This window comes from Dermochelys coriacea, chromosome 4 (genome assembly GCF_009764565.3).
Source record: "Dermochelys coriacea isolate rDerCor1 chromosome 4, rDerCor1.pri.v4, whole genome shotgun sequence".
NCBI classification, from domain to species: Eukaryota; Metazoa; Chordata; order Testudines; family Dermochelyidae; genus Dermochelys; species Dermochelys coriacea.
In genome coordinates this window covers 31,586,216-31,611,596 of record NC_050071.1, presented here as the reverse complement: position 1 = coordinate 31,611,596, position 25,381 = coordinate 31,586,216, and the positions used below count along the sequence as shown (strand labels likewise).

At 41.9% G+C, this 25,381-nt stretch overlaps 2 protein-coding genes across 12 annotated transcripts in view; one reads left to right on the top strand and one right to left on the bottom strand.

Moving 5' to 3' along the window:
* GSTCD (glutathione S-transferase C-terminal domain containing) overlaps positions 1–15,649 on the bottom strand; it is a 155,036-nt gene extending 139,387 nt beyond the window's left edge. Inside the window, exons 1-4 of one of the 10 annotated variants that reach the window (XM_038400628.2) lie at positions 15,423–15,582; positions 11,830–12,013; positions 5,122–5,164; positions 2,972–3,028 (exon numbers count right to left, since the gene is read on the bottom strand). The gene's annotated coding sequence lies outside the window, so the exon portion shown is untranslated. Of the gene's footprint in view, positions 1–2,971; positions 3,029–5,121; positions 5,165–11,217; positions 11,223–11,829; positions 12,014–13,336; positions 13,439–15,068; positions 15,149–15,422 lie in introns of those variants that run through there. The other 9 variants (XR_006280934.1, XM_043513479.1, XM_043513485.1 and 6 more) reach the window with 9 other exon arrangements.
* INTS12 (integrator complex subunit 12) overlaps positions 15,161–25,381 on the top strand; it is a 31,834-nt gene continuing 21,613 nt past the window's right edge. The window contains exons 1-2 of one of the 2 annotated variants that reach the window (XM_043513486.1): positions 15,178–15,290; positions 17,345–17,432. The gene's annotated coding sequence lies outside the window, so the exon portion shown is untranslated. Of the gene's footprint in view, positions 15,291–17,344; positions 17,433–25,381 lie in introns of both variants that reach the window. The other variant, XM_038400639.2, reaches the window with a different exon arrangement.

Here is a 25,381-nt window from a genome sequence, read left to right as displayed (position 1 = left end):
GTTGGGGTCAAGCTGAGGGTTCCAGTGATGCACCGCATTGCAGTGTTTAGTTGGACATCAACAAGTCGAGTATGGCTACTTCTGGTCCATACCGGTGCATAGGCTTTGGCTATGGAGTACACAAGGGCCATCGCTGATGTCTGTAACACTGACACTGATGCTCCCCAGCTTGTGCTTGCTGGTTTCTGGACCAGGCTGACCCTTGTCTTTGTCCTGGCAGCTACCTTCTTCAGATGGTCATGAAAGAGTGAGGTCATGTAGCACAGTGTTGCCACAGAAGGTCACTTTCAGGGTGTGCTTAGTGTTCCTGGTATCAAGATGGAATGTAGTGACTGTTGTTTTGTGACGATTTGGCTTGAGCCTCCATTTCCGGAAATATTCCTCTCTGATGTTTAGGTCCCTGTTCAAGGTGGATTTGATGACACTGAAGGTGGCTGCTTGAGTTGCCAGGGCAAGGTCATCCGCACATGCAAATCTGCATAACTTTGTTGGAGGCATATCGCTCATGTAAACATTGAAAACCATCAACGCAACTATTGGACCTTATAGCAGTCCGTTGTTCAGGAACTGCGGCAAACTGACTTTGTTGCCCAAGTGGACATGTAGCTGCCTATTGCTCAGCATCATCCAAAGCAGACAGTGTGTTTCGTAGGGGATGATCCTCGTGAGCTCCAGCATCAGGCCTTTAATCCATACTGCCCCTGAAGCAGCATGAATTAAAAAACTAAATAACTCACTGTAATTTATAATTACAAGTCTACTTCCTCCATAAATGTGATCTTGATATAATTATATTAAAATATTTTTATTTGTGTTAACATTTGTCCATTTTGGTTTATTCCTGACAAAAGGACATTGGTTTTCTTAAAGCCCAGGGCAGAAAAATTCAATAATTAAAAAAACAATAAAAATGGATTTTTAATTACATACATTTTTCTTTTTCAAAATAACCTATTTATATTTAAACTGTAAATTATAACCTATACTTAAATTACAACAACCTATTAAGGCCTAAGCTTGTTTTCTTCTTCCAATCTATGAATAAAAATAATGAGAGAGGATGAATCTACTAGTTCTAAAAAACTGAAGGGCATGGTGGCCAGAAACAAGTACTTCAATTCACTAACTACAGATATAGTTTAAAAATCTGTGCCATCAAGCATCCTCCTGGTTAGCAAAAAGAAGTACCAAATTTAGTGTAAAATCTATGTCTAGCTGCAAATCAACATGTTTTAATGATTACCAATCAATGAGAATCAATGTTTCTTTAGGAAAATAACTACAAAGTACAAATGCAAAACAAGATTAAAATTAATTATGTAAATCAAGGTGTCCTGCCCACTGATTTAAATCCCGATTAAAATGGTAATTTAAATCACTTTGATCAAACTGATTTAACTCAATCAACTTTGAGCCTTTAAATGGTTTTATGCAATTTACTATTTAGTATTCTTAAAAATGTGTAAGCAAGCATTTCGCAATTATGGGAACAGGCGCTTTAAAATTCAATAAATTTATAGTAGTTAGATCTCTCCCAGTATTACCATGCATTTTTAAAAAATCTGGTACTGCTCATGTGCATGACTATAGCAGCTGATTTTATAAGGCACAGATTTGTGTTTCTGAGCTCACTATAAGGCCAATACAACATATTCATGTAACCAGAAGATAGCATTAGTTTCTATACTACAAATGAAATCTAACTTCTGTAGGGTCATTCACTGAAGGCATGAGCAAGCAAAAAACAGACAAGCTGAATGCACCTCAAGAATGCTATGTGTGTGCATCTCAAAACACACACACTTTATTTAAAGAGAAGTTTGACTTAATTAAAATAATACTCATGGCTCACATTAATATTCTTGTCATCAGATGAAAAAAAAATCAATTCAATTTCCTTAATACTTCATTCAAGAGTCAGAGTTTCCTCTATCAATCTTACACTATTCCAGGACAGTTTAAGAATTATGATGTAATAATTGTTCTGCACCACCACCTATTAAAATTCTCATCTACTGCCTTATAAATCTCAATTCATATTTCAATCTTTAGACACTAGATGGCACTCTTTTGAAGCAATCGTAGAAGCAAATAACACCAGCAGAGAAAGGGTATCTCAACAGAACCAAAAGATGCCATTATGAATGTTTTGCATAGAAAGCAAATGACTCTGGACCAATGCTATTCTTTTTAAAAAAAATTATCTAGGTTAATAAGAGATCCTGGAGCAATTACATGAATATGCTGTAATTATTTACTTCCACAATAAAAAGGGTTTGGCTTTCACACACACACACACACACACACACACACACACATATATAGTTAATGGATATACATGGGTCAAATTAAGCATTTAATAACATCACTATAACTGGGCTAAAACTGTTGTTCTAGGACTTGTGTATGAAAAAATTTCTAGTCTACCTTACAGACTAAAGTAAAGATCCAAAATTACTGCAATGGTTATATTACGATATTTTTTTAAGTGATTGATCACACACTTAGTGCAGCACTAGGGAGGACACCGTAAAGAGTATTGCTGTGCACTATGGCTGCTCACACCTGGTGGTCAATCAACCAAGTTAACTCTGCAATGAAGGCATATCTTTAGTTGATTTCTAACAAGGTTCTGGAAGCAGCTACTTAGTGAAGATGTAATGCCTACCTGTGCTGCTGCTATTGCTTACACAGAGTTTTCAGAAACATAAGGAAAGCTATTCCACAATCAAGTAGCGAAAGAAACTGGGTTGGGTTTTTTGTTAGTAAATGATCATTCTAAGTCTCTACAAGTCTCATAAAAGAAAGATTGTAAAAACAAACTCTGGATTTTCCACTAGCTATCCTAACTAATTTTTTTTAAAGCCATAATTATCCAGTGCAGCAAGAGACCTTTGATTGTCATACATATTTAGGATATGTGCCATTCATATAAAATGTCTTTATGTAAGTCTTCAAAGAATACACTTACATTTAACAGTTTTTACACCTTCATGTGACAGTTGTTTGAGAAGTCTATTCCCTTCTCCTGGAAGGAAAAAAACCCCAAAGCATAGGAATTAGTTAATATTATGATTAACAGATTTCAACAGGGGCAGCCATTGGAATTTTACAACTTATGTCAACAAAAAATGGCTGAAACAACTTTGTTGATGATCATTAATCATTGCATTTAGGCAGTTTCAATCCAAAGTAAACTATGCGTAAATTATGAAAATATGAAAATGATGAAAAATAAATTATTTTAGGAGTGCTGCTGCTTTATAATATTGTAACACAGGTGTGAGCTCTGGAGCAGGTAACTAAGGGACTAATTTTACAAACATTTAAGGCTTGTAATTAACTCACATGCATGTTTGCAACATAGGGTCTTTTCTCCACCAAAATCACTTTCTCCTCAGATTAGAAGTACTTGAAGTTTATAGTGATTTTGGGAGAAACCACTCACTTTTCAGCTTCTGAGATAGTTAATTTAGATGAAAGGTATTAAAACTATTCTATGGAGTGGAACAAATTACATTCCTAAGTAGGGTCTATTTAGGACAATATACTGTTCTCTGTCAACAGTGGACCTCCCAAACTGTCATGATGAACTTCACTCAGGGGAGGAAAAAAAAAGCGTTGGACTCATTTAGGAAACCACTATTTCCATCATCCAGCTGCTTCTCTCCTCCTCTGTCTATCTTGACTTGGTGGCCTAGTGGCAGATTTCGTTTTCAAGGTCAGGGAGCACAAGTTCAAATTTCAAAGATGCTTTGACAGCCATGGTGAAATATACGCCATCTTTAAACTTGCAAGAAGTCAAACTCGATTATCGCAATAGTCCCTTCTGGAGTATATGAGTGAAATCCTGGCCCTAAAAAAGTTAATGACAAAACCCTCATTGATTCCACCTGGTCCAGGATTTCATTCTGTAAATCTTAATTCTTCATTTCTCTTTTTTTGTTTTTGGAATCTATCACCTTTCTTAAATTCCACTGTTGCAGCACCACTGATGGTATTAATGGTGACAACGGAAGGCCATGTCTATGCTGAGGAGGGTTTGTACTGGTGTAGTTATCCCCAGGAAGCTGCACTGGTTCAAGTCACTTTTATACCAGTATGGAACACCTGCGCTAGGTTTTTCCACTGGTACAGCCATATCCATGTAACTACACACAAAAAAACACTCAGTTCATAAAGATTTTAGTACAGATCAGCCACCAGTATTTAAATTGCTATATGGTTTAGACCTTCTCTGAACAAGATTCAATGACACAGTGGTTAATACACAAGCAGCATTCCCTATAACTAACATTCCCACTATTGCGACAAAGGTGAAGCTGCAAAAGTGGTAAAGATGGGGAAATTTTAAGAAAATTGCTAATGAAAGCACAGGCCTAAGTGGCCTCTCTCCTAAAGTCAGCTTCTGAGATAGTTAAGATAGATCAGCGTTATTAAACTCATTCTATGGAGTGAAACAAATTACATTCTTAATTAGGTCCAATTAGGACAATATACTGTTCTCTGTCCACAATGGACCTCCCAAAAATGTCAGGTTTCTTGAATAGTTTTGAAGCAACTCAAACTCCTAGGATCAGAATCTGATTGTACTTACACTAGTGCAAAGTAACTCTGCTGGTGTCAATATTTCATATTTTTGCCATTTTAACCATGCTGGCCATTAGTCTGCACCCTCCTATCCCAAACTACACAAGAAAACAACACTCAACACCTCTTCTGGTTCACCCTTATCTGACTTGGGTCTGTCTTGTAGGATGTAAACTCCATTAGAATTGCAATATCATCATGACAGGTTTCAGAGTAGCAGCCGTGTTAGTCTGTATTCGCAAAAAGAAAAGGAGTACTTGTGGCACCTTAGAGACTAACAAATTTATTAGAGCATAAGCTTTCGTGAGCTACAGCTCACTTCATCGGATGCATTTCCGATGCATCCGATGAAATGAGCTGTAGCTCACAAAAGCTTATGCTCTAATAAATTTGTTAGTCTCTAAGGTGCCACAAGTACTCCTTTTCTTTTTGCGAATATTATCATGCATACAGTGCTAAGTACCCTGTCAGCAATTAATAAATAATATAATAATAATTCCCCCACCCTTTGAATTTCACACCTGGCCTTACCATCTTTTATCCTCCAGATCTTTTTCTCCCCACTTCCCTGGGCCTGCATCAAAAAGAGATTTATTACAGTGTATCCTCTTCTCCCATACTACAAGCTCCTTAACAGAGCCTGCTTTGCCTATTGCTCTTTCCCCAGCTGCTCCATGTGTCTCTCTTGTAGATTCTCAGTGTACTACATTAAGTAGGAAGCAGCTATCAGAGACCACATTGAAAAAAGATGATGATAAGCAATTGCTGGCTGCAGCAAGGAAAAACACATCGCCCTCCAGACTGAAGCTCAGACTGAGGGTAGATGCAGATGCTGAGAGTCAGGCAGAGGAAGGGCTAACCTATTACAGGGCTTCACTGCTTACAACAGAAGACTTTAAAAAACACTACTGGTAGCCATCTCTTTGTCTATTGCTACTGAATGTTGTGGGGAATGAACAAAGAACAATACTTGGATGTTTCCCTTAAAATAATCATCAGTGTACTAATTAACAATGTTGATATTAACGTGTCATCATTAGGCTTCTGAGAGAACATTATGTTGAGTTGAACAGTGGCACATAACGTTTCTCAGAGCTATTTTGGAGATTTTCAGAGTTCTTTGTCTGCAAAGACGACGACACTATATTGGTACATATTTGGAAAGTTATTTTTGCAACCAGAGTGGCTAAGAAAATGCTTTTAAATTAAATCTCAAATTCTCCAGACTATTTAACAGACAGAGGAAAAAAAACCTCATACCTTTTTAGGTACATTATCACTGTCCGTTTCATATCTATGCTTTAGACAATGTCTTTCCAGCAGAGAAAAAACATTGTGCCATAAAATTACTTCAGTCCTTAATATCTTAAAATAGAATTAATTTTCAAAATATAGTTCAAACAAGGTTAAATCAAAACAATTTGTTAGAGAAAAAGAATAAACACTTCTAAAGAGATATAATAGGTCACCACAAAGAGTTTCAGTTGTTTCTGGCTCACCAAGAATATCGTTACATACAGCCTCTAGTGAGAGAGCATCAGAAACTTCCACACAAGATTTAAAGATAATCCACAGCAAATGGGGAAGAAGAGAGAAATTTGTGCTCATGTCCTTTCTTTTTGTTTCTTTATGATATGTAAAGGTGGTCTGAAAGTGGGGTTTGGAGTTTGTTCAAGTTAATTTAATTCTTCTTGTTTTTCATATAAAATGTTCAGGTCATGGCAAGGCTGGAAGACTCCGTGATGACTGAAAAACTACCGAAATGGTGACATCACAAGAGCCAACAGAAATCTGAGCAATTGAGAGGGGAAGAGATTTTTAGTCAGTCTGTTTAAAACTTTTTGTTTTTAATGTTTACAGCTACGTCATTTCAGTTACTAAAATCCCAAATAAAGTGAGCACTGTTAAAGATTAAACCTCAATTAAGGTGTTAGAAGTCTCAATAAACTTCCCTGAGACCTCCCAGAGGGTCCTCCAGCATAACCAAAGAAGACCACATTAGACATTCCTGATATTTATAACAAAACAAAAAAATTAGGGAAAAAAATCTTCAAAACAACAAACTTTTCAGGCCTTCTTTATATATCGTAAAAGAACCCAAAAAGGCAAAAAGCCAATTGTTGAAAAAATCCGTTGAAGGTCATCTTTAACAAACCTCCGACTTCTATGAGCAGGTAATCTATCATAATTCCCGTTCCAGAGAGGAATGCTAGAAAAACCTTCCTCCCGCTTACACAAACCAGTTTGCAAAGAATTGTGCAGTATAATTTCTGACCTCTAACTTCCACAGTCAACTGTACCAACGGCACAATTATATGCTCAGCTTGGTCTCTCAGTTATATTTTCCATTCATCTTTGAAGTCCGAAGGCTTAGATTAATCCAGCAGGTTTCTCTTGCTCTCATTTTCCTAGCCATCAAAAACCTTTTCGTCACGAACAGATAATTCATTACCTCAAACAGTTATCTAGGAAATTTCTTATTCAGCCTCAGACAGATGGTGGTGATCAATGCAAACCCACCTGCTATATTCAAAAGCACCTGTTTTTTATTCCCAGTTAACTGTTCTCTCAAATAGGAGTTTTTCCTCTCTCCCTTTAACACTGTAGTTTCTATAGTTAATGATACTGCCTTCATCTTATTTTAAAAAAATGACAACTGTACATGACACATTAAATATGGTTAAAAATGCAGTAGTTCACATAAGCCTACACTAGAAAAGTTACCATATTGCTGACAAGGGCTTCAGTTGAACACAGTAAAAGTACACGTGTAGACCAGTACAAGCTATGTTCAGCATGATTTCAGAAAAGAAAACCATTGTTTCTGTTGTTTATCCTGGTCTATAATTGCTGTTCAACCATGTACAGATACTGCTGATACTCATTGCAGCAAAAGTTAATTTTCCAAGGTTACACTAGGCCACAGTGAGTTTCACTGGCTCCTCCTGCTGGAAGCACTAACCCCTTGACTCATGTCATTCAAACCACATGCTCAAGGTGATCTAAACCAGATGCTCATTAACTGGCATTTTCCTCCTCTTCTTCCAGCTTTAAAATTTTTTTTCTGTCTCTTAGCAGAATTGAGCAATAATAAATTTAAGCAAAATTGGACAGGAAATAATTATGGGGAATAGATATGCATTTTCAAATAGTTGTCATCCCTTTGAAAATCAGAATGGAGTAATGTGAAGAGAACGAAGGAATTTTTGGCTGATCACCTTTTTCTTCCAGATTGGTTTGGTCATTATTTAATATGGGACTTTTTATATTTCCTCTAGCACAGGAAGTTGGAAAGTGTGTAAGACAGAGATGGCAGAGTCATTATTAAACTGTTCCAGACATGATGGGCTCTCACACATGCCTGTAATTACTATTCAACACATTATATAAAGTTGTACTTGGCTCTTGTTTCAGTAAAGAAGCAAAGTATTTTTATTAAGTGTCAATAAGTGATATGGGGATGGGACTAGTGCGTTTTCCAGTACAGCCTATCACATTTATTAATGAATAATTAAACATAAAAAAGGTTTTAATAGATTGTCAGTTCAAGTTTTGTCCAAAATTCAGGGCTCTTCTGAAAAAAATAAGACCATGAAAAATATGTCCATGAACTTGTCTTTAAGAAAACAGTGGAAAAAATTATTTTGAATAAATTTCTGTAGTATTTGCAACCCATTTTTGAGTGTTCTTAGTAGTGCATGAGAACCAAAGGTAAACACTAACTAGAAAGAAAGTGAAACTGATTAGTGCTAGGGCTGTCAGGCGATTAAAAAAATTAATCACAATTAATCGCACTGTTAATAATAGAATACCATTTATTTAAATATTTATGGATGTGTTCTACATAGTATAGTGCAATCTCTATCATGAAAGTGGAACTTACAAATGTAGAATTATGTACAAAAAAACTGCATTCAAAAATAAAACAATGTAAAATTTTAGAGCCCTGCAAGCCACTCAGTCCTACATCTTGTTCAGCCAATCAGTCAGACAAACAAGTTTGTTTACATTTGCAGGAGATAATGCTGCCCGCTTCTTGTTTACATCACCTGAAAGTAAGAACAGGCGTTCTCATGGCACTGTTGTAGCCAGTGTTGCAAGATATTTACATGCCAGATGTGCTGAAGTCTCACATGTCCCTTCATGCTTCAACCGCCATTCCAGGAGATATGCATCCATGCTGATGACGGGTGCTGCTTGATAACAATCCAAAGCAGTGCGGATTGATGCATGTTCATTTTCATCATCTGAGTCAGATGCCACCAGCAGAAGGCTGATTTTCTTTTTTGGTGGTTCAGGTTCTGCCGTTTCCATATCCGAGTGTTCCTCTTTTAAGACTTCTGAAAGCATGCTCAACACCTCTTCCCTCTCAGATTTTGAAAGGCACTTCAGATTCTTAAACCTTTGGTCAAGTGCCATAGCTATTTTTAGAAATCTCACATTGGTACCTTCTTTGCATTTTGTCAAATCTGCAGTGAAAGTATTCTTAAAATGCACATGTGCTGGGTCATCACTGGAGACTGCCATAACATGAAATATATGGCAGAATGTGGGTAAAACAGAGCAGAGGACATACAATTCTCCCCCAAGGAGTTCAGTCACAAATTTAATTAATGCATTATTTTTTTAACGAGCATCATCGGCATGGAAGGATGTCCACTGGAATGGTGGCCGAAGCATGAAGGGGCATACGAATCTTTAGCATATCTGGCACGTAAATACCTTGCAGCGCCGGTGACAAAAATGCCATGCAAATGGCTGTTCTCACTTTCTGTGGCATTGTAAATAAGAAGAGGCAGCATTATCTCCTATATATGTAAACAAACTTGTTTCTCTTAGTAATGGGCTAAACAAGAAGTAGGACTGAGTGGACTTATAGGATCTAAAGTTTTCCATTGTTTTGGTTTCAGTGCAGTTATGTAACAAAAAAAAAATCTACATTTGTAAGTTGCACTTTCACGACAAAGAGATTGCATTACAGTACTTGTATGAGGTGACTGAAAAATACTATTTCTTGTTTATCATTTTTACAGTGCAAATTTTTGTAATAAAAAACATACACTTTGATTTCAATTACAACACAGAATACAATATATATGAAAATATAGAATAACGTCCAAAATATTTAATACATTTAAATTGGTATTCTAGTGTTTAACAGTGTGATTAAAACTGAGATTAATCGCAATTAATTTTTTTAATCGGGATTCATTTTTTAGTTAATTCCGTGAGTTTAATGTGATTAATCGACAGCCCTAATTAGTGCCTAGTCTCACAATCCAAGACAAGAGAAATGAATATCATTAACGGTGAAAAGTAAATTAGATTTTTAACAAGGCTGTCGATTAATCGAGATTAACTCACAAAGGCTCTAAAATTTTACATTATTTTATTTTTGAACACAGGGATTTTTTGTTTTTTAACATAATTCTACATTTGTAAGTTCAACTTTCATGATAAAGAGGTTGCATTACAGTACTTGTATTAGATGAACTGAAAAATACTATTTTGTTTGGTTTTTTACAGTGCAAATACTTGTAAATCAAAAATAAAGATAAAGTGAGCACTGTACACTTCGTATTCCATTTTGTAATTGAAATCAATATATTTGAAAGTGTAGAAAACATCCAAAGATATTTCAAATACAATACCACTTTTTAATCACAAAAAGAACAGGAGTACTTGTGGCACCTTAGAGACTAACAAATTCATTTGAGCCACAAGTCCTCCTTTTCTTTTTGTGGATACAGACTAACACGGCTGCTACTCTGAAAACTTTTTAATCGCACGATTAGTCGTGATTAATTTTTCTTAATCGCTTGACAGCCCTAATTTTTAAGTTATTTCAGTTTTAATAATCAAAAGTGTGTGTTAAATTACACAGGAAATGTAAGGAAAAATGTACTCCAATCCTGCAAATGACTCCTTCCTCACAGAACCAGCTGCAGGACTGAGACAGGACTTTATAGCCATCCTGAATATCAGATCAGCCAAACTTTGAATCATCCATCTGAAATCACTCTCTCAGTACTGTTACAACTTATAAGCAGCTGCAGCATGCCTTTGGGCACCAGTGACATCATCAGACATATGTTTAACTTTCTCTCCCCTGTGCAGATTGGCTGCTTGATCAAACTCCTCCTGTAGTTTCTTCACATCAGCCTTATGTACCTGCACTCCATGTTCCCCTTCTTCCTTATCTTTCCTATATATCCTTCCACCACCCTTCCTTTGTCTTGTCCTTTAGCTGATCCTCCTTATAAAAACCACATCCAAAATATTTTAAAAAGAAATCACAGAATTAATACGTTTTCAAACCATCATGTTGTTCACTCTGCTTGTATATTATCTTCTCCCTTCTCTCCATTCCCTTTTCTATTTAGCTACTTCTACACTACAGTGAAAGACCAGCAGCACAGCTGCAGCTGGCCCAGATCAGCTGAGTCGGGCTTGTGGGACTCAGACTGCAGTGCTAACAGCTGCACTATAACATTCAAGCTCATGCTGGAGCACAGGCTCTGAGATCCATCCCCCTCACAATAGTGCCTGGGCTCCAGCTGAGGCCCAAACATCTACATGCAAGTTTGAGCCCCACAGCCCAAGCCCTGCAAGCTTAAGCCAATTGACCCAGGCTTTGAGACCCAGTGCTGCAGGCTTTTTATTGCAGCGTAGACTTAGAGTGTAAAATCTCTGGGACAGGGATTGCCATTTACTCTATACTCGTACTAGACACAACAGAGCCCCAGTCTCAGTTAGGGCTCTAGCTGCTGCTGCAATACAAATAATTAACAACATCTGCTATATTGCTTAAAGAGCAGTTATTGTAAACAAACAAATATATTTACCTATGGAACTAAGACAAAGTTTAGTTAGTTAGAACTAAAAGAACGTTAAAAATCCAATTTACTTCAACAAATTATGCTGTTTACTTTTTAAAATTTCTCCAACATGGGCTAGATATCAATTAAGTCTGTTTCACTGTGCTACAAATTTGGGTTTCACTACAGAGGACTGTTTATTTGTTTAAAAACATGTTTCCAGGAAAATATAAACAAAATATGGAAACATTTCTATTGCTCTTAGTTTCTGCAAAATGTTTTGTTTATTATGGAAAAAATAAAACTCTGGACAACATTTGACAATGTTTCTTTTCATTTAACATGTATCACATCACATTAAGTTATTTACAAATGTAATGGTTATTCCAATAAATATGTAGTAGAACAGCAAAAATAGAACCTGTGTTTTTAAGACATCAGACTCAGGAGATATAATTCATATTCCCATTTACATCAATTTGCTGTGTGACCAGGGAGAAGTCACCTAACCTCTGTATCTCAGTTTCCCCATCAATAAATAGGGATAATATTCAGAGGGTTTTATATCATTTGTGAAGTTCTTTGATTATCTCAGATGAAAAATGCTATAAAAACAACAACAACAGAATTTAGGATGGGCACATTAATATAACTAAAATTACCTAGTCACCAGATACACTTCAGGAAAATAAGGGACACATGAAAAATTAAAGACAAACTTATTTTTAGTTTCTCTTCATATAAGAATTACTGCTGAAATTAAGGCACAAATCCTCTTCTCTACATCAAAACCTCACTTAATGTGCAATGGCAGTCAAAAAATACCACCAAAAAATCACCAACAATCCATAATCAAACAAAAAAGTTGACATATTGTGAGGCCCCCAATCCTAGAAAATTTGAGCATGGGAGTAATTTACTCACATGAACAGCCCCTTAAGTAGTTGAAAGAATGGGATTTTAAGCATACAAAGAATGGATAGAAAAATTACATTAAATATTTACACTACACAAATTGATGGTATGTCCTCACTTGGAATACTGTGTTTAGTTCTGGTCACCTTATTTCAAAAAGAATGTTACAAAAATAGAGTATACAATACAGCTGATTAAAAAAGTGAAAGTGTTACATGTAAAGAATTAACTTTCTGGGAAAAAGTTAAACATTTTTAGTTTTCTCATGAAATATTTTTTAAAAATTCAAAGAAAACACACGCTTTCTGTAAAAATTTTCATTTAATTGAAAACCCAATTTTTGGTCAAAAACGGTTTCCATTCATAATTTTCAATGAACCCTAGTTCAGAAAAAGCTCACAAGAATGACCAGATAAATGGAAAAGTTTTTTATATGAAGAGAGATTAAATATACTGGATATCAGAGGGGTAGCCGTGTAGGTGTAGCCACAAAAACAACAAGGAGTCTGGTGGCACCTTAAAGACTAACAGATTTATTTGGGCATAAGCTTTCATAGGTAAAATACCCCACTTATTCAGATGCATGGAGTGAAAATTACAGATACAGGCATAAATATACTGGCACATGAAGAGAAGGCTCACTACAAAAGCAATTTTCCCTCGTGGTACTGACAACCCCTCATCAATTATTGGGAGTGGACCACATCCACCCTGATTGAATTGGCCTTGTCAACATTGGTTCTCCACTTGTAAGATAACTCCCTTCTCTTCATGTGTCAGTATATTTATGCCTGTATCTGTAATTTTCACTCCATGCATCTGAAGAAGTGGGGTTTTTTACCCCCAAAAGCTTATGCCCAAATAAATCTGTTCGTCTTTCAGGTGCCACCGGACACCTTGTTGTTTTTTAAAAATACTGGGACTGTTTATTTGAGAGAGGAGACAAGATAGAGATATACAGAATAATTAAAGGTATAAAGAAGGTGAATTGAGGGTATAAATCAACCAGTAACTTGTGGAGATTTGGAGAACATCTCCCCATAGGCAGGTTATTTCATAATTATTCACTGTGGATTTTATTGCCCTTTCCTCTGATGCTTCTGGCCCTGGCCACTCTAAGAGACAGGATATTGGATTAGATAGAACTCTGGTCTGATCCAATATTGCAAACCTATGTTCCCAAAAAGCTTCCTTTTTCAGAACAGATCAACCTATTTGTTGCAAACCATTCATCTGTCACCCTTTTATTTGGTTCATTTGGTGATTTCCCAATGTATTCATTGCTAATAGCTCTGCTGTGAATGCCAGTTACAACCATGTCTGGATCTTTTAGTTATTCATGCATCATACTGGCAAGGACTGTGTTCCTGCCTTCTGCCTTGTCCCCTTTAACAGAAGGTAACAACTGACTACTGTTACCAAGTAGCGGACAGTCTCCATTAGCTCATATAGTAGAAATCTGTGCTGCAGGGCTTAACATCCAGGATTCAAACCCTGTTGACAGACCTTCCTGAGGGCTGCAACATTCATAGCCTGGACTATGGTCTCTGCCATGCATCCATGGCAGCGGGGGCTGTGGAATTAGCTACCTAAGACAGAGGGTGCAGGTCATTCTCCCAGGGAGCGGAGGATAGTTCCCCAAGCCCACACCAGCAAAACTCATGGGAAAGTAAATGAGAAATTGAGGGTGAATGCCCCAGAGCCCTGTGATGAGTGACCACAATGACCCCAGGTAACAGAGGACTCACCGCATGTCCTCAATACCTGTCCCTCACAAAGATCCTTGTGCCTCAGGGGTGCATCCCACATACCCAGCATCTGCCCCACACTGCGATCCCTGTGCCCCAGGGGTGCATCCCACACCCTCGGCCCCTGCCCCCTGTGCCCCGGGGAGGCTTCACCCCACACCCTCGGCCCCTGCCCCCTGTGCCCCGGGGAGGCTTCACCCCACACCCTCGGCCCCTGCCCCCTGTGCCCCGGGGAGGCTTCACCCCACACCCTCGGCCCCTGCCCCCTGTGCCCCGGGGAGGCTTCACCCCACACCCTCGGCCCCTGCCCCCTGTGCCCCGGGGAGGCTTCACCCCACACCCTCGGCCCCTGCCCCCGTGCCCCGGGGAGGCTTCACCCCACACCCTCGGCCCCTGCCCCCTGTGCCCCGGGGAGGCTTCACCCCCCACCCTCGGCCCCGGCCCCCGTGCCCCGGGGAGGCTTCACCCCACACCCCCGGCCCCTGCCCCGTGCCCCGGGGAGGCTTCACCCCACACCCTCGGCCCCTGCCCCCTGTGCCCCGGGGAGGCTTCACCCCACACCCTCGGCCCCTGCCCCCGTGCCCCGGGGAGGCTTCACCCCACACCCTCGGCCCCTGCCCCCGTGCCCCGGGGAGGCTTCACCCCACACCCTCGGCCCCTGCCCCCTGTGCCCCGGGGAGGCTTCACCCCACACCCTCGGCCCCTGCCCCCGTGCCCCGGGGAGGCTTCACCCCACACCCTCGGCCCCTGCCCCCTGTGCCCCGGGGAGGCTTCACCCCACACCCTCGGCCCCTGCCCCCCTGTGCCCCGGGGAGGCTTCACCCCACACCCGCAGCCCCTGCCCCCTGTGCCCCGGGGAGGCTTCACCCCACACCCTCGGCCCCTGCCCCCGTGCCCCGGGGAGGCTTCACCCCACACCCTCGGCCCCTGCCCCCTGTGCCCCGGGGAGGCTTCACCCCACACCCGCAGCCCCTGCGCAGCCCCACACGCTCCCAACCCCGCTTACCCCGGCCCCACGCGGCAGATTCCCCGTTCCCCCTCCTCAGCCCGCTCAGCCTCCTTCTCCCCAGCTCCGCCTCTTCCTCCGCACGCTGCCGCCCCGCCCCGCCCCGCCGCTCCGCCGGGCTTGCGCGCGCGGCCGGCGCCTGGGCTCCGCTCTGCGTCACGAGCCGGGCGCCGGGGAGCGGTCAGCGGGACGGAGCCGGGCCAGCGGCGAGGGGTAAGGAGCGGGCGGAGGCTCCTGGGTGAGGTGGGCCGAGGGCCGGGGCCGGGGCACAGGCTGCGCCCCTCCAATGCCGTCCCTGAGCCCCGCGGGCTCCCCAGCCTGCCCGGCAGTAGCGCGGGGCCTAACCCGCGAGCGGCCGGGCCGAGCTCGGCGCTGCACAGCCCGGGCAGGGACGGAGCCCGCGGGTTCACCCCAGACGTGCCGAGAAACCCCTCCGGTGCCGGGGGTTGGGCGAGCTGCCCCGGTCCAAAGCCGAGGCTTCCCTCTGGGCCCGCTCAGGCGGTCGGACCAGGGGGGCAGCGTGGTGTGATGGCAGTGCCGGGGCGCTGATCGCTGGGCCGAGCCACTCCCTCCCTCCCTCTCTTTCACGGGCTGCTTTCCCGACGACGCGCTTATGCTGTCAGACTTTTAGGAAACTTACCGCTATACAAACCAATAGTTTATTATCGACCTAGGGGTGAGACCCTTTCCCTGCCAATGCTGAAGTTTCCCTGTAGGAGAATAAATGGCCACTTCATTTTGCTTTAATCTTCAGTGGCGTTTTGTTTTTTGCTGTCCGCAATGAATAATTTCCCTGTCCTGACACACACATGCGAGCACTTGATTTTTGTAGACAGTGCTGAGTTTAGGTCATTATAGTAACTGATGATGGAAGGTTCTCATTAGCTGTGCTTCTGGGCGCTGTTGGTGGGCAAACTTTTTGGCCTGAGGGCCACGTCGGGGCTCCAAAACTGTACAGAGGGGTAGGGAATTCTGTGCCTCCCCAAACAGCCTGGCCCCTGCCCCCTATCTGCCCCCTCCCACTTCCTGCCCCCAATTGCCCCTCTCAGAACCACCGACCCATCCAGCCCCCCCCACTCCTGTGACCCGCTGCCCCTAACCGTCCCCCCCCGGAACCCTATGCCCTATCCAACTCCCCCTTTCCCCTGACTGCCCCACCCCATCCACACCCCTGTGCCCTGACAGGACCCCCGGGACTCCCACGCCTATCCAACCCCCCCCCCCCCGTTTCCCATCCCCTGACCGCCCCCAACCCCAGAACCTCTGCCCCATACAACTATCCCCGCTCCCTGTCCCTTGACTTCCCCCTGGGACCTCCTACCCCTTATCCAATGCCCCCGCTCCCTGCCCCCTTACTATGCTGCTCAGAGCAGCAGGACTGGCAGCCACGCTGCCCACCGTGAGCCAGCCACGCCATGGCACTGCCCTGCAGGAGCTCGCAGCCCGCTGCCCAGAGCGCTAGTGGCACAGCAAGCTGAGGCTGCAGGGGAGAGGGGACAGCAGGGGAGGGGCCAGGGGCTAGCCTCCCCTGCTGAGAGCTCAAGAGCCGGTCAGGACACTCCCGTGGGCCGGATTGTATGATTTTTGAACTTCACTTGAATACTAAATCTCTTTCCAGATTAAAACACGTTTTCCTTTGAAGACGCAGCCTTTATATTCACACCTGAGTTAAATGTAAACTAGTTAAATGGTTTACATTGGAATAAAACTGAAAGATATGGCTCTGGACTGTTATTCTTTATTTGAGGTAGCACCCCATCATGTGATACATGCTTTCCATATAGAGAAGAAGGCATAATCCCTGCCCCCAGGCACTCACAATCTAAAATCAGACAGACAGCGGGTTGAGGTATTAGATCAACAAATATTCAGTTAAGAAATGAATGCATGTAATTTTGGCATAATTTATCTTCATGTGTAGCATAGTCAGCCTATGGTTTAAAATTTGCAGTAGTGAAAAACTATAATCACTTTTTGACCTTTATATTTTGATTTGATTGATTGTATATTTAAATAATTCTCAAGACAAGGAATTAATAGATCTGAAATCACTGCTCTCTTCTTAAAGGGAATCTAATATAAAGCTGTACTTGGCACTGGCGTGACTTCTACTGGTATACTCTGTCCAGTTCTGATATCCACAGTTCAAGAATGATATCGATATATTGGAAAGGGTTCAGAGAAGAATCACAGGAATGAATAATGAATTAGAAAACATGCCATATAATGAGAGACTCAAGGAGCTCTCAATCTGTTTGTTTTAACAGAGATTTAAGGGGTGATTTGACTGCAGCAGTCTATGAGTACTTGGTGAACAAATACTTAATAATGGGCTCTTCAGCCTAGCAGAGAAAGGTATGACACGATCCAATGGCTGGAAATTAAAGCTAGACAAATTCAAATTGGAAATAAGGTGAAATTTTTTAGCAGTTGGAACAATTTATCAAGGGTCATGGTGGAGTCTTCATCACTAGAAATTTTAAATCAAGTTTGGATGTTTTTCTAAGAGAGATGCTCTAGAAATTATGGGGAAGTTCTATGGCTTTTGCTATACCGGAAGTCAGACTAGATAATCACAACAGTCCCTTCTGGCCTTGGAATCTATGAATGTAAATAATCCTTACATCCAAAGTGGTATATTACAGAGGTTAAAATTGTGACTTTGTGATTGGTCCCAGAGTTCAGTTTTGATCCTCCACATGAAAATCTCCATGAAGACAATATCTAAGGGCTTTCCAGAACCTGGTGAAATTCAAATTGTTTATTAAACAAGGTGGTGCATTAATTAGGAATGGCTGGAGAGGATAAACAATTGAGTATAAACCATGAAACAATTAACCAGTGACCTAAATCAACAAACCATAACGCACACTCAGGCAGTGTCCAGTGTCTTTATGTCCATTTCCCACAAGTGAGGCAGCTTTTAGGCAGCAATCAGTAAGTCATGGTTATATGAATGCAGAAACAAAGTCTGTTCTCAATCCAGGTTCCCTGTCAGCATGTCTGTCTCCATACCCTCCTTTCCAGAAAAATCTCCTCAAGATAGACCCTGCACGATCATCTCAACACCTTAACCATGCATCTTCCCCGGGGCCCACTTGTGAAAGAGATGGACCAAAACAATGGCATGTGAATTAGGGGCAAGAAAATTAGAAAATAGGAGCTAAAACTGAATCTGAACAGCAATTAGCCTGACCTAATACAAAGATGAAAATATGTAATTGTTAGAAGCAGGTAGCCTCCAAGAGAATTGGTGGGTTTCTTGGGCTAGCAGGGGGAGAAGAGAGCAATTATGGAAAAGCTCAATGATTTTTTGCATCTTTCTTAATCACAAAGGAACCTTTGGCGATACATGCTCTAGACCATACTTTTAATATAATAAAGTTTGAGGTATTCTTTGGGACTGAGGTTTCAGAAGAGGAGGTCCTGGAATAAACTGATAAAAAACAAGAAGTCAGTGGATCAAATAGTGAAAATCAGAGTTCCGAAGGAATTTGCGTGGCTGAGCTGCTAACAAAAAATTCAGTCTCATTAACATAATTCCCTCTGTAGGAGGACTGGAGAGTAGCAAATTTAACTTTCATATAAAAAGGTATTGGGATGGTCCTGGGAATTACAGACGAATGAACTGCATTGAAGTACAATGAAAATTGAATATAAACCACAAACTAGCACTTATTCTTCAATGGAAAATTATTAGGGCTGTCAAGCTATTAAAAAATTTAATCATGATTAATTGCATGATTAAAAAAATTAATCATACAGTTAATCACACGGTTAAACAATAATAGAATACCATTTATTTTTGGGTGTTTTCTACATTTTCCAATATATTGATTTCAATTACAATGCAGAATACCAGGCGTACAGTGCTTACTTTATATTTATTTTATTACAAATATTTCTATTGTAAAAAACAAAAGAAATAGTATATTTCAGTTCACCTAATACAAGCACTGTAATGCAATTTCTTTATAATGAAAGTTGAACTTACAAATGTAGAATTATGTACAAAAAAAACTGCATTCAAAAATAAAGCAATGTAAAACTTTAGAATCTACAAGTCCATTCAGTCCGACTTCAGTGAAATTTGCTGTGACAGTGTTCTTAAAATGGAAATGTGCTGGGTCATCATCCGAGATTGCTATAACATGAAATATATCGCAGAATGCGGGTAAAACAGAACAGGAGACATACAATTCTACCCCAAGGAGTTCAGTCACAAATTTAATTAATGCATTATTTTTTTAATGAGCATCATCAGCATGGAAGGATGTCCTCTGGAATGGTGGCCGAAGCATGAAGGGGCATACGAATCTTTAGCATATCTGGCATGTAAATACCTTGCAATGGCGGCTACAAAAGTGCTATGCGAACGCCTGTTCTCACTTTCAGGTGACACTGTAAATAAGAAGCAGTCAGCAGTATCTCCCGTAAATGTAAACAAACTTGTTTCTCTTAGTAATGGGCTGATCAAGAAATAGGACTGAGTGGACTTGTATGATCTAAAGTTTTGCATTGTTTTGTTTTTGAGTGCAGTTATGTAACAAACAAAAAAATCTACATTTGTAAGTTACAGTTTCATGATAAAGAGATTACGCTACAGTACTTGTATGAGGTGAATTGAATTGAATTTCTTTTAACAATGCAAACATTTGTTATTAAAAATATAAAGTGAGCATTGTACCCTTTGTATTCTGTGTTGTAATAGAAATCAATATATTTGAAAATGTAGAAAAACATCCAAAAATATTTAATAAATTTCAATTGGTATTCTATTGTTTAACAGTGTGATTAATCATGATTAATTTTTTTAATCGCAGTTAATTTTTTTGAGTTAATCGCATGAGTTAACTGCGATTAATCAACAGTCTTAAAAATTATGTTGCTCTAATTTACTAAATAATGGATAAAGGAGAACTGGTTTATATAATTTATTTGGACTTCCAAAAAGCTATTAAGGTCCCTAATGCGAGACTAAAAGCCTTTCTGTGAAAGGCTGTGCTCTGTCATAGAGCTAAAACTGTAAACAAAGAGTAAGAATAAAAGGTCAATTTTTAGCCAGGCGATATGTTATATTGGGCAGTGGGTGCATGTAGTGTGCTAGGGTGGGTATTTAATATATTGGTGATCTGAAAAAAGGGTGGGGTGTCAGTGAGAGCAAAAATTGCAGACATAAAATTATTTAATTAGTCAAAACCAGAGAAGACTGTGATGAAGTGGAACCAAAAAAAACAGGTGAATTGTCAGCATGTTGAAAGTGAAATTTAGTATTGACAACTACAAGGTGAAACATATTGGAAGGAAAATTTTGAACTATTAATTGACATTTCTGGATTCTAAGGCCTGGTCTACAGTATGCGGTTATTTCGGAATTAGCCGAGTTAATTCGAAATAAAACTGATTCCGTCCACAAGACCAAACCGTTTTTTTTCGATTTAAAGGGCTCTTTAATCCAATTTCTGTACTCCACCTCGGCAAGTAGAGTAGCGCTAAAATCAAGATCGCAGTTCTGGGTTACAGGTAATGTTGACGCAACTCAACGTTATTGGTCTCCGGGAGCTATCCCAGAATGCTCCCTTGTGACCGCTCTGGACAATACTCTCAACTCCAATGCACTAGCCAGGTAGGCAGTAAAAGCCCCGGGAACTTTTGAATTTCATTTCCTCTTTGGTCATCATCAGCACAGGTGACCATCAGCACAGTCCACCATCACAGGCAACCAGGCAGAGTCCACCATCACAAGAGACCACGCAGACTCGGATTCATAAACGAGCTTCAGCATGGTCGGAACGGGAGGTACTGGATCTCATTGAATGTTGGGGAGACGAATCTGTTATGGCAGAACTACGTTCCAAAAAAAGAAACGCAAATACGTACGCTAAAGTCTCCAGGACCATGATGGAAAGAGGCTACTCCAGGGACACAGAGCAGTGTTGTACAAAAATCAAGGAGCTCAGGCAAATGTTCCAAAAAGCCAGGGAGACAAACGGCCACTCTGGGTCACAGCCCCATACATGCCGCTTCTACCGTGAGCTGCATGCAGTTATGGGGGGTGATGCCACCACTACCCCACCACTGTCCGTGGACACCTGCAAGGGGACAGTTGCACGGAGCGAGGAGGATGAGTTATTGGAGGATGAAGAGGAGGAGGAGGACAGTGCACAGGCGGCAAGTGGGGAATCCGTTTTCCCCCCTAGCCAGGAACTATTCTTAATGCTGGACTCAATAGCCACCCCCCACTCCCAATGCGGGCTCCCGGACCATGACCCTGGAGAAGGCACTTCTGGTGAGTGAGAGCCTGATCGGAGCCACGCAGTGTGGGGAAACTCAGCCGCGCTGGGCTGTTCGCGTTTAAAGGGCTCATTCCTGCTCAGAGCCTCATCGGAGCCACGCAGTGGGTGCGGGATACGGGGGTTGGGTTTTGTGTGAAGTGATCATCACACAGAGCCTGCAGGCCCTCCTTTTATATGGCAAACCCACCAGGCATTGCTTGCTATGGGAAAGGGGGCCCAGCAGTTTGAAAGCATTGAAATTAATGCGGAAGAAGCAGAAACCCGCATGCCCCTAGGGCTTACCATGGCTGCCTGTGAGCTGAATTCTGTTGGACGGCCACCTGTGATAGCTTACTCACACCAAAATGGCAGGCACTTCAGTATAAGAGGCAAAATGCAACCTTGTACAGAAAGAACATGTGCTGTGTACTATGAATTGCCTATTTCACTGAGAAAGTGTCCCCTTTGTTCTCTAAAATGTATCTTTTTAAAATACTACCCTCCCTTCTTCTTCTCCTGCAGGTGCAAATGTTTCAACGCGGTCCCTATCTACTCCATCCCAGAGGCTGGTCCAGATTAGAAGGTGGAAAAAACGAACTCAGGATGACATGTTCACCGAGCTCATGCAGTCCTCCCGCACCGATAGGGCCCGGCTGAATGCATGCAGGCAAACAATTGCCGAGTCCCGTAAAATGTTACATGAATACGAAGAGAGGAGGGACATGCGCGATGAGAGCAGGCAGGATGCTATGGTCAAGCTCATGGGGGAGCAAACTGACATGCTCTGCTGTATGGTGGATCTAATGTGGGAAAGGCAGCAAGACCACAGATTGCCACTGCAGCCCCTGTATAACCACGCTCCCTCCTCCCCAAGTTCCATAGCCTCCTCACCCAGACGTCCAAGAACATGCGGGGGGAGGCTATGGGGACCCACACACTCAACCCCAGAGGATTGGACAAGCAGCAGAAAGCTGGCATATCCAAAGTTTTGATTTGGTTTCTGGACTTGTCCTTCCCTCCTCCTCCACCTCCCTCCCCCGGTTACCCCTTCCCCTCCGGTGTACCTTCTTATTTCTCTCAGTGTGTTGTGCAACAAATAATAAAGAACAGTTTTTAAACAATTGTGACTTTATTTCCTTTCATATATAGGGGGTGGGTAACTACAAGAGAAATAAACACAACTGTCACACCATACCTTGGCCAGTCATGAAACTGGTTTTCAAAGCTTCTCTGATGTGCAGCGTGCCCTGCTGCTCTCTTCTAATCACCCTGTTGTCTGGCTGTGCGAAATTGGCCACCAAGTGAGTTGCCTCAACCTCCCACTCCGCCATAAGCATCTCCCCCTTACTCTCACAGATATTGTGGAGCACACAACAAGCAGCAATTTCAGTTGGAATATTGGTTGTGCTGAGATCTAACCGAGTCAGTAAACTGCGCCTGTGCACTTTCAAACGTCCAAAAGCACATTCTACCACCATTCTGCACTTGCTCAGTCTATAGTTGAACTGCTCCTTACTACTGTCCAGGGTGCCTGTGTATGGCTTCATAAGCCATGGCATTAAGGGGTAGGCTGGGTCCCCAAGGATAACTATAGGCATTTCAACATCCCCAACAGTAATTTTCTGGTCTGGAAAGTAAGTCCCTTCCTGCAGTTGTTCAAAGAGACCAGAGTTCCTGAAGATGCGAGCATCGTGCACCTTTCCCGACCATCCCATGTTGATGTCGGTGAAACGTCCCTTGTGATCCACCAGTGCTTGCAGTACCATGGAAAAGTACCCCTTGCGGTTTACATACTGGCCGCCCCGGTGTTCCGGGGCCAAGATAGGAATATGCGTTCTATCGCCCCACTGCAGTTAGGGAACCCCAGCACATTAAAGCCATCCACAATGGTCTGCACATTTCCGAAAGTCACTACCCTTGATAGCAGCTGATCAATGATTGCGTTGGCTTCTTGCAGCACAGCAGCCCCCACAGTAGATTTGCCCACTCCAAACTGATTCCCCACTGACCGGTAGCTGTTGGGTGTTGCAAGCTTCCACAGGGCTATGGCCACTCGCTTCTCGACTGTGAGGGCTGCTCTCATTTTGGTGTCTTTGCACTTCAGGGCAGGGGACAGCAAGTCACAAAGTTCCATGAAAGTGGCCCTACGCATACAAAAGTTTCACAGCCACTGGGAATCATCCTGTACCTGCAACACAGTGCAGTTCACCAGTCTGTGCTTGTTTCCCGGGCCCAGATTCAGCGTTCCACAGCATGAATTTAGCCCAAAGCCACCATGATCTCCCAATTTGCCACATGCCGTGCTTCTAGGAATGTCTGTGTCCATGTCCTCATCACTATCGTCATCACGCTGTCGTCGCTTCTTCACCCAGTTTTGCAAGTACTGCACGTACTGCTGGATAATGCGTGAGGTATTTACAATGGTCAAAACTGCAGTGGAGATCTGAGCAGGCTCCATGGTTGCCACACTATGGTGCCTGCACGGGTAATCTTGGAAAAAGGGTACGAAACATAGGAGAGCAGAGTGGCAGCAGAAGAAGTGCAGTTCGGTTCATGATAGCTGAAAAAAGGCGGGAAACGGTTGTCTTCTGTAGCTTTCACGGAGGCGGGAGCCCAGGACATACAACATGGAGAGCCTTGGTAGCGCGGCAAGAGCGGGAGAGCAGAGTTGGCAGCGGAAGCAGTCGATGAGGCAGAGAAAGAGTAGATACTTATAGAGATTACGTAGAAAGATGAGAGGAAATGCGAGGTGGATTCATAGAACCAGGAGAAAAGCAGTGCACTGTATTGCACTGTCTGCTGAAAACAGTATGGCATCTGCACGCCAAAAAGGCGCAAAACGATTGTCTGCTTTGTAGCTTTCACAGCGGGAGGAGCAACTGACGACACACACCCAGAAACACTTGCGAGAATGTTTTTCCCCCATCATGCACTGGGAGCTTAACCCAGAATGCCAGTGGGCGGCGGGGACTGCCGGAACTGTGGGATAGCTACCCACAGGTCACCACTCCGACATTCAATGCTAGCCTCAGTACTGTGGGCGCACTCCGCCGAATTCACACACTTTAGCAGGGACACACAAGACCAAATGTATAAAATCGCTTCCGAAAATTCAAATAGAATAATTTCAAAATAATTTCATACTGTAGACGTACCCTCAGTTGCTATTTCTGAAGACTACCTAGGTTGTTATCGTAAATGAAAAAGGGCTTCTTGATAATTAGTGGTAGTCAAAATAGTAAGCAATGTTAGGTTTTATAAAAAATGGGATTGATTATACTGCACTATTATAATACTGTCATATAAATCAGTGGTGTGCCATTTCTCAGAATATTGTGTTCAGTTCTGACACCCTATCTCAAAAAAGATATGACATAAATAGGAGTTCAGCAACAGGTGATGCAAATAATTAGAGGAGTGGCGAGACTTCCATGTGAAGAGACATGAGAGAGGAAATGAATAAGAAGAGACATAAAAGACATATACAAATAATGAGTAGAATATGAACAGTAAAGTTGGTGCTTCTATTTAGCATTTTCAATAATATAAGAACAAGAGGACCTTTAAACTGAAAAACAATAAATTTAAAATGATAAAAGCAAATACTTTTTGCATATAGTACATAATTAGTGTGGAACTCATTGCCGCAAGATACCATTGAGGCCAGGAGGTTTATAGGCTCTAGAGGAGTATTAGACATATATATGAATGAGAATATCCTTGTTTTCACTATATGGAGTGGAGGGTTGTTTGTGTAAGCTCTCAGGCCTTACTCAGCCAACCACTGACAGCAGTTAAGAAACTTCCCATAGTGGGAGGTTATTTTATAATTGTCCATTATGGGTTTCTTGCATATTATCTAGGATACTACTTATATCACCCACATTACCATAGTATTTGAGTGCTTCACTGACTTTATTTCTCCTCAGAACTGTGCAGTATGGAAATAATTGTTATCTCCATTGTACAGATAGGGAACTGAGGCACAGAATGACTAAGTGATTGGCGCAAGGCACTCTGTGACAGAGC